The following is a 10,288-nucleotide window of genomic DNA, read 5'->3' as shown; positions in this document are numbered from 1 at the left end:
ACAAATGTTTAAAACTAAAATTTTAATATATATATAACGTTACGATAAACCAAAAACAATATGTTAATATAGGCCCATGCATAAAAACCGATAACCAAAAAAAAACTAAAAACCAAAACAAATTTCATAAATAACCTAACAGTAGCTATATTTCAAGACCTAAAAACCAAAACCTAGAGAGCCGTAGGGAATACCGAACACTCGACCTTTGTTGACATATGAATATTTTAGGTACATGCCCAGCAGTACCAGAAGAAATAAGGAAACTCAACTGCTATTCTCATCAGATCCTGCAAGCTTGGAGCATTCAATCAGCAAAGGACTACATTCCTCAGCGATCGAGAACAACACTTGTTCGTTGCTCGATTTTCGTCAGCCACCGTCGACCCAGACACCAGTCTCGTCGACCGACACTCGCTCACCACCATCGACCGAAGACACTCTTCTTTCGTCGATCAACATCTTCCATCCGACGTCGATCGATACTTCAGCCCGAACATCGATCGATACTGAACCGCGAGACATAGTTGCGACCTTGATACTTGTACGTGATGAGAAGGGAGACCTGCATGACCAGGAAGGTCATCTGCGTAATGCAGCAGGTCAGAGGATAGACGCTCAGGGGGCTGCAATCCCTGAGTCTGATACTGATACTACATGCACTATTCTACATGTAGATGAGGCTGCTCTACCCAGAACGTTGGCTGATTACAACCGTCCTGATAATTTCTACACCAACAGATCAGCCATTTGTCCTCCAACTATTCAGAAGGGGAATTTCGAGTTGAAGCCGCAGTACTACACACTCGTGGGGCAGACACTCTACTATGGGTTATCTCATGAGCATCCTATGGACCATCTAGAGAGGTTAAAGGATCTTATATCTACTATTAAAGTCGAGGGAGTATCTGAAGACTACCTCCTATGCAAGCTCTTCAAGTACTCACTTGCTGGAGATGTTTCGCATTTGCTTAAACAGTTACCACCAGAATCTCTCACATCCTGAAGCGACATCAAGAATGCATTCCTATGCAACTTCTTAGATGAGGCGCATGCTGAAGACTTGAGGAGCAAGATCGCTACATTCACTCAGGAGCCTGCAGAATCATTCAGAAGCTCCTGGATCATATTCAGGTCTTATCAGAGAGATTGTCCACACCATGGATTCAATGTAGTACAGTTGCTCTGTACTTTCTACAGAGGCATCGCGGTGCAATATCAGATGGCTCTTGATGCTTCCAGCAATGGAAACTTCAACACCACGAATCCAGAAGAAGCTGTGAGAGTTATTGAAAACTTAGCATCCAGCAGCAGCACGAAGAACACTGACTTTGAGAGGAAGAGATCCACAACCATTCTTGGGAATGATCAAATGGATGAAGTGAAGGCAAAGCTAGACAATGTTCACAAGCTTCTCAGGATGCAGAGGCTGTAGACACAGAGGGAAGCAGAGGTGGAAGAAGATGTGAACTTCATTAGTGGGACAGGATTTCAGAGGTCTGGAAACAAGAATGGAAACTTCTACGGACAGAGAAGTGATTTCAACCAGAATTCGCAGCATCAGCAACAACATGAGTTACGGAAACTCCTACTACCAGAAGCGACCACCACCTACTCAAGAAAACAAGATTGAAGAGATGCTTGATAGGGTTCTTGAGGGACAACATCGCATGACGGTGGACTTCAATGGGAATATTGACTCTGTCTACACCAACCTGAACACAAAGTTTGAGACTTTGAGCACTCATGTGAAGAAGCTGGAGATGCAGGTTGTTCAGACAGGAGAAGCTGTTAAGAGACAAGAAGCCTTAACAAGAGGGGTAGGAGATGATTTGACAAAGCACCACGTGAATGCCATCATAGATGATGATTTCTGGCAAGTGGTGAAGTAGGAGAAGCTGCAAGAAGGAGATTTCAAAGTAGAAAGCTCGATGAGTTTCGGCGGATCGCATTGGTGTCGATCGACGCCGGACTTTGAACATCGATCGACGAACTTCAATCAAAACCAATCGACAGGCTCTCCAGAGCATCGATCGATGACACTTACGGATTTGACCGCATCTTGGAATGTCGTAAGGATCCTGACTCACGAAGAGTTAGCAGCAAGACACCCACATCCGCCCAGCCCTGTTTATGTCAAAATTGATCGACATTCTGTAACTGCCGTCGATCGACAGAAAGAGACCGCCATCGATCGACAACCTCCAGCGCCCATCGGTCGACGCGCACCACTTACATACCAAGTGCAAATGCCAAAGATAGACGTTCCCCGTCTCAATGCACTCAGGCCACAACCTAAACCTTCAGATAACCCACCAGAGGCAAATAGTGCACATTCAGATGATGCAGCAGATCCTATGGAAGTTGATAGGGTTCCTATGGGAAGAACCCTGAGGAAAAGAAAGGAAAAAGTGGCAAAACATTTGAAGAGGGGAGCTAATGAAAAGGAAAAGGAAAGTTTCCAAAAGAGAGTCTTCAGGATTCCTTTTAAAAAAGCCATTCGAGGAGGCTTATTATACCCACAGATTGTGGATGCTCTTCAGAGAAACCAGAGAGACCGAAGAGAACATTTGGAGAATGTTCTATGAAGTTAGAGAAAAGATGAAGAAGATGATTACACTGAAGAAAAAGAGTGATCCTAGGCAATTTGCAATACCATGTACGGTGAAGGGTATTGAGTTCCCACATGCCATGTGCGACAAATGAGCATCAGTCATCATCCTACCTACGGTTATGGGAGACCATCTGGGTCTGCAGGTGGAGCCTTCCAAGGAATCATTCACTTTTTTGGATTGTTCTCAGAGGAGCTCAAGAGAAATTGTGAGAGACCTAGAGGTGCAGATTGGTAATGCCCTAGTTCCAGTTGATTTTCATGTCTTCGATATCAAGCTAAACTGGAACTCTTCTCTATTACTTGGGAGAGCTTTCTTGTCAACAGTAGGAGCAGTGTGCAACATGCAAACCAACCATTGGTGCCTGATGCTCATAGATCCTCATGTCCACTACAACCATATTCCAGTCAAGAAACCACAGACGTCCTCCAGAAGAATTGATGATCCAGGACTCATCGCAGCATACCACTATGGAGCTGAGTATGAGACAGAGTACTCGGTGTCGATCGAAATTCACACAGCCACATCGATCGATAGTGCCCACCAGAAATCGATCGACACAACCAAAGAAGAATCGGTCGACAGTAGTCCAAACGATTGGGAGAACGACTACTACAATCCCACCATGGCAGCACACACCAAAGACACCATGCATGCAGAAGAGTATGATGAAGATTATGAGGAGGAATGAGCTACAGAGTACTGGGCCATTTTTGATGAGGAAGACAAACTTCTACATCATTTCTCTTGTAAAAGGAATGTGCCGTTGATCGACAGATCAGTCTCAACATCGATCGATACTCATCCTCATCAAACAAGCCGAAAACGGGCATCGGCCGACATTGCCTACTATCCATCGATCGACACTATAGTCGACCGTGTACGAGAAGGAGACTACTCGATTGGCAGTTGGGCAGATGACCACCATCACGAAAGCTATGCAATAGAAACGACAATTCATGAGCCAGGAGCAGATGAACTTCATGAGGGTTTCACATATGAGGAACTTCTCAACATGCAAAGACGTGATGAAGCAGATCAACGAGCAGAAGCTACTTGGAAAAGAACACGTTTCAGCCATCCTATCGACAGAGCCAACCGTCCGTCAATCGACAACAACCCTCGATCATCGATCGACATTCGTCCAAAACCACCATCCACCGTAAGCGAAAACCCTAATTTTGATAATCAGTATCTATCACAGGATGAGTTTGGTATTTTCAGGGACCCAGATGGATATGCAAGAGCAATAGATGGACATGCACTGCAAGTATCCAGAGAAGACATTGCAGACATTCTTCAGATGGCTAATGGAGCAGATAATCTCTTCATGCAACAACGCACCGCCCCAGCACATCAGCAGAGGGTTATAAAAGAGTTCTATGACACAGCTGGTGGCATAGACAAACGCTTCAAGCAGAAGTATAGACATCCTACTCGACCGTCGATCGACGTTGACGTCCTCCATCAATCGACAGACGTCAGAAATTTGGCAAAAGAGTCTTTGACCTTTTTGGAACTAGGGAATTTTACTGGGAAGAGAAGGATGAGTATGGAGTCTACAGAGACGATCAGGGACATACAAGATATGTGGATGGACACATCATCAAAGTGTCCAAGGATGATATCAAAAAGCTAATGGAAAGAGCTTCGAGAGATGAGCACAGCTACATACGTCTTCCAGAACGTGCTAGCTCATTCACACAGACCAAGCTGGTACCAGAAATCTACACCAAGGACGAGATTAATCTACACCAAGGACAGAACATCCCCTGCCGCGACCGATATCAACACATTTACATCGATCGACATCCATTCCGGTCTGGTATATCGTTTTAACTTGTTAAATTGAGTCCTTATGATTTAGTTATCACCATAACTCCGACTGAATATACACTAGAGACAGTGTAGTTTAAGTCTTGGGGGAGGTTTACTGATAGTAGTTTATTCATGAGTCTTATTAAAATGTTTTCAAAAAGTTTTTATTGAGTCAAAAAGGAGATGATGAACTTATTGATTTTGCTTGTTATCTAACCACACAATTCTAGATTTACTAGTTGCAGATAGTACTAAAGATACCAAAGTGGATCAACTTGTCAATTATGTTACACTTGCTAAGAGTGTTTGAAGGAACCTAATTGAGACTCTACTTGTCTTGGGGCTTGGTATACATGGGATCAGATTCTTCAAACAAGTCTGGAAGGTAAAGCCTTGTGTAGATTTATCACCTTCTTTCTCTCTCTCTATTTTCGAAATATAGATAAAATTATAGATATAGTTATGCAAAAAAAAATATATATATATATATATATATATATAATAGATTTATTAGGAAGAGATTCGAACATGACTTGGTGGCTACAACCATTAAGGCTTGCTTCATAAGAATTCTATAGGTAAAGGATTAGAACATGACTTAGTAGCTACAACCATTAAGGCTTGCTTCACAAATAATCCTAGCATATATGTCAAAAAGAACTGAACACGATTTGGAGGCTACAACCATAAAAAAGAAGTGAACAGGATTTGGTGGCTACAACCATTAAAGCTTGATTCATGGAAGTCTGTCCAATCTTGGTTAATGATCTTGCAATATAAGCAGACTTTCACTGAGAGAGATAATTAGTAGAGAGAGGATAAGAACTATTGTTTACTTGCAGGTCAAGATACTTTTTTGAGCATCTGTGCATCTTGTGATCGATACCCCCAAGGTAAAGCCTACACTTTATTTATGTAAGAATTGAGGTTGGTAGAGGGTATTGTCAGACATGATTTTCTAAGTTGTTGACTACATGAACTTGGTTGCTAGACTAGAATATGGTATAGTTTGCTTCTGAGACTAGGACTGTTTAAGATGTTGATTCTAAATTTTAAATTATGTGAGTCCTGCTGTTATCAAACCTCCTTCAGAGAGACTCCCTATATGTTTTGCTTGAGGACAAGCAAAAGGGTAAGTCTGGAGAGTTGATAGACCATGGATTTGACCTACTTTTACCCATGGTTTATAAGTGTTTTAACTACTAATTATTATATTATAGAGTCTATTTAGTATATTTATAGGATCAAGAGTGATTTAGAGGAAATGATGATCTTAGAGCATTTTGGAGATATATGGAGTAAGCACCCGAGATGACTATCGATCGACCATTGGTCGACATTTAAGAGGAATAATCGATCGATGTTCACATCTTGACATCGATCGACAGCGAAGCGCGCAGAAAGCCCGTTTGGTCTCAGCCGATTTAGAGCTCAAGTCTTCACCAATTTACAAGATTACCCCTGACGAGTTCTAACATAATTATATAAGCTTTGCCAACATGTTAGAGACAAAGTGTGCTTTCTTGTTTTACTGATTTTACAGCAGATATTTTCTAGGATTTTTAGTAGATTGGAGAGAAGATCCAAAGAGATTTGTGATTGAAACTCCATTGATATCTATCTATTTATCTATGCAGTATTTATACCTTATTGCTGTTATGAAGTGCTTGGTCATGTCTGAGTAGTTCTCTTGTTAGATTTTAGGGTTTAAATAGGTTATGAGGGATTAGCCCCAACTATAGATTGCAAAGTTGTGATATTCATCATTAGGATTACCATTAATGCATGTTTCTAGATTAGCTATCTAGAACTTGCCCTAGGAGTTGTAGACATAAGCGATAGCTTGCATCTCACCCTGAATCCATCCTAACTGAATCCAGCCCTGAATTTGGACCACAGGAAACCATGAACCAGGGGCGGACCCAGCCTTTGATGGGGTGTGGCACGTGCCACGGGCCAAATTATAAAAGTTCTTGTACAAAATAATTTATGGATGAATGATTCAGTTCATTTGGCTTAAAAGGCTGATTAGTGCCCCATATAACTCTTGTTCGACTCGTTGAGCCTTTTTTTTTCCAAATTTTTTTTACACAATTAATATTTTAGTCATTTTTTCATAAAACAAATTTTATTTTCTCCTACGCAATATATTCTTTTTCTTTTGTTAATGTTAGTTTTTTTATAAAAAGTTCTTTATTTATGTTTTACTTGACAAGTATTTGTGACTATAATTAAAAAATTGCAATAAAATTATGTATGGTATATAATTACGTAATATTACTCAACACTATTCAACATTATGAACATTATTTAAATTTTTAGTTGATTTAAGTTTTTAAAATAAAATGTAAAATATTAAAGTAATGTAATTTTTAATCATAATATAATCTAATATAAATTAGTATACTAAAAAAAATTTAAATAATCTAATTTACAAATTTATAGTTATATTTCAATATATACAAAATAAAATTTATATAAAAAATAATATATATATTGTGTCCCAAGTTAAATAACTTTCTGGATCCGCCCCTGCCATGAACTCGATTTTGCCCCCGAGATTGTTAGCTTCTTTCTTCATTTTTTTAGCCTTAGGCTTAAATGCTATAGCACAAAGAGATACAAGAGAATGTAGTTAGACCAACATTATACATTGATTAGACTGAGAAGTATTATTTTTATGCGGGTTGCAGGGAGAAAATAAACCGTTTACGCCATTCACGCATAGGTACCGTACTCCTTACCGAGCATCAGGCAGCACAGAAACATTCTGGAACTCTATAAAAAGAGGACCAGCTTACATCATTGTGCTTTCTTCATTTTTAGCATATGGTAAACGCAGCTTTAAAATCTTTCACACCCTTTTTTTCATGCCATACTCTAATTTGTTCCATCTTTTCTTGGACAGTTAAACACACGCCGCAATACACGTGGCTCTAATTAAGAGGAATTCCCAAAGGTTAACAGAACGGAAACTCCATGGTTGATTGTTCTGAACCATTCACCTTGGTACAACAGCTACGATTACCATTACATGGAAGGCGAAACCATGAGAGTGATGTATGAGCTGTGGTTCGTCAAAAACAAAGTAGATATTGTTTTTTCAGGTCACGTCCACGCCTACGAAAGATCAGTAAGAACACAAAGCTTTAGCTCATCATGTCTCTTATAGATTCTAACAACTTTGAGCTTTTATGAAACCAGGAACGGATATCAAACATTGCATACAATGTGGTTAATGGCATTTGCAGTCCAGTGAGAGATCAATCTGCTCCTGTCTATATCACCATTGGTGATGGAGGAAATATTGAAGGACTGGCTACAAAGTAAGCTATATAAAGGACTTATGATTATTGCAAACCAATTTTTTCTTTTAGATTCAGTATAATGAGATTTGATGTGTTATATGGTTTCTGGAGAATGACTGAGCCTCAGCCTAAGTACTCTGCCTTCAGAGAAGCCAGTTTCGGGCACACGATACTCTCGATAAAGAACAGGACGCACACACACTATGGATGGCATAGGAACCAGGATAGTTACACCGTGGAGGCTGACACCATGTGGTTTTACAACCGATTCTGGCATCCTATTAATGATTCTCCTTCTTTCCATTCTTGAGAATCTCTAATTTGTTTTGCTGTATGCATCATTTATGATTGAATAACTATAAATAAACGCAGTGTGGGTGAGTTCTTTTGCCTGAACTTGTGTAAGAAGAGCAAACGTTAGTCCAACAAAAAGTGTAGTAAGAACTAAGAAGACTGGTAATACTAGATTCTTATTGGCCATGAAAAGGATTAAAAGCTATGTTGTTTCCTGACATAAGCTGCATGTAGTGTTTCTGAACAGGAATTAAAACAGTATGAACTGTTGTTTTCTAAATTGGAAATAGTGTTCTTCTCCAAGTTAGTTTGCAAAAGCCGAGGAATAGAATTATCATTGGCATGCCAAGATCTTTACTATACATGGTGTCACCCTCTACGCATGTGGTTTCATAATTCAGAAAATTATCACCCTCTTCACTGTTGTCTCATAATTCATTAAAAGTTAAAACACAATAAATTCAAAAATAGTACATTAACGTTTAGAATTTTATAGATGTAAAATATATAAGATAACCTAATATGAATTTTTTTTTTTAACAAAAAACATAAATTATCAAATAATTCACATAAAATCAATTTATTTAAATTTATAAAAAATATTAAGTGACTTAAATTATAATTATATGCGAGTAGAATATAAATTATCAAATAACATGCATGAATTCATTAGACTTTTTTTTGTCACGAAAATACTTAATTGAAAAACCCATCATGCAAAAGTCGGCCCAACGGCGAGAATATTATATTAAAGTTTCTCTAAGGGCCGGTTTAACCAAAAGATCTGCTTTTTCATTGTTCTTGCGGGGAAAATGAGAAAACAAAATGAAATCAAAACCAGAGGAAATTTTCTGAATATCTCTGACGATACCCATAATCTCCTTCATATGGTGTTTGTTGTTGATTGCTGCTATAAGCGTTGAATTGTCGGAGGAAAACTGGAGCTTTGTGGATCCTTTTGTTGCTGCCATACACAGACCCGATCTCACCGCAAGCGCTTCAGCGATCAGCGGCGAATTGACGAAATCTTGTGTTATAGAACCTCGATTGTCCTCATTAGACTAATTTGCATGAAAATATTATAAGACAAGAACTAGTTTTCGTCAAAAGTACTAAGTATTTAATTTATGTTAATTATTGTCAATAATAAAATAAAAGAAAGTATAAGTTATATATTTCTCTATCTATATAAATATTATATAAGATTTTTAGTGAAGTAATGTAAGTTGGATGATAAAAATATACATTACTACTTATTGTAGAAAAAGTTGTAATTATTCATATGTAACTAAATGTAATAATATTTTATTAAAAAATTAATAGAAAATAAAATATAAATAAATAAATAAATACATATCTTATATATTATGTTTTATAATACTCGTTAAAATAATATATTGCATAAAACGATATAAGATATTAACAATAATTTTGAAAGATTTGATATTTTGATTTTAAAAATATGTGAAATGGGTTAAATAAAATATTTATGAAAAAAAATAAATTTATCTGATTGGTCCTCTCCATGATTCCCGACAGTACTTTTCCTTACATTTTGCAGATCAACAAATTCATGTGTAATAATAATCTGCATGCAAGTAAGCATTTTTTTTTTGGTTCTGTAATTTAAAGCTTGAATGGAAAACATATGCAATACGATCTGTATAATAAAGAATCTTCATTTATCTACATATATTCTGCATTTTCATTCAAACGCTTAATCTTTTGCATGTGTACTACAGTCCATTTTTGAGAGTTTGGTTGAAATGACTTCTCAATAAATTTTGTTGGATTTTAAATCAGACACATTTTTCAGTTATCATAATATGTTGCCGTTGTTAATATAGCACATAATAGTTAATGAATGTTAGCATGGTGTATGTCTTAACCGCAAACAAGTCAAATATTGTCTGCCTATGTGAAACCAATTCATGCAATGTATGAGATTTGTATCCAAAAAAAAAAGAAAGAAAAACTCCAAGTCATGTTTCTAGATGTCTTGTTAAGCAAAGTCTTTCAAATTTAGTTTGTACCAAAGTTTGATCATATTTTGAGTGAGCCAAGTATAAATTGATGCGCTTTGTATTTTGTAATAGTGCTATATAGTTGAAACAAGACAACAAAAATAATCTACTTTTTTTTTGAAAATTTGGCAAAACTGTGAACCTGATTATTTCAGATAAAATAAAAACATGAGAGATTAAAACGAACTAAAAGAAAGTATAGTATTGTATTATGTAAATAACAATTAATTAA

The 10,288-nt window shown here is 37.5% G+C and overlaps 1 pseudogene; it reads left to right on the top strand.

Annotated features, from left to right (window-relative positions):
- Positions 1-2,249: 2,249 nt before the first annotated feature.
- On the top strand, positions 2,250-8,048 carry LOC106302783 (annotated as a pseudogene).
- Positions 8,049-10,288: the final 2,240 nt, after the last annotated feature.

The sequence above is a fragment of the Brassica oleracea genome, chromosome C7 (assembly GCF_000695525.1).
Source record: "Brassica oleracea var. oleracea cultivar TO1000 chromosome C7, BOL, whole genome shotgun sequence".
In the NCBI taxonomy this organism is placed as follows: domain Eukaryota; kingdom Viridiplantae; phylum Streptophyta; class Magnoliopsida; order Brassicales; family Brassicaceae; genus Brassica; species Brassica oleracea.
This window is presented reverse-complemented; position numbering and strand designations above follow the sequence as displayed.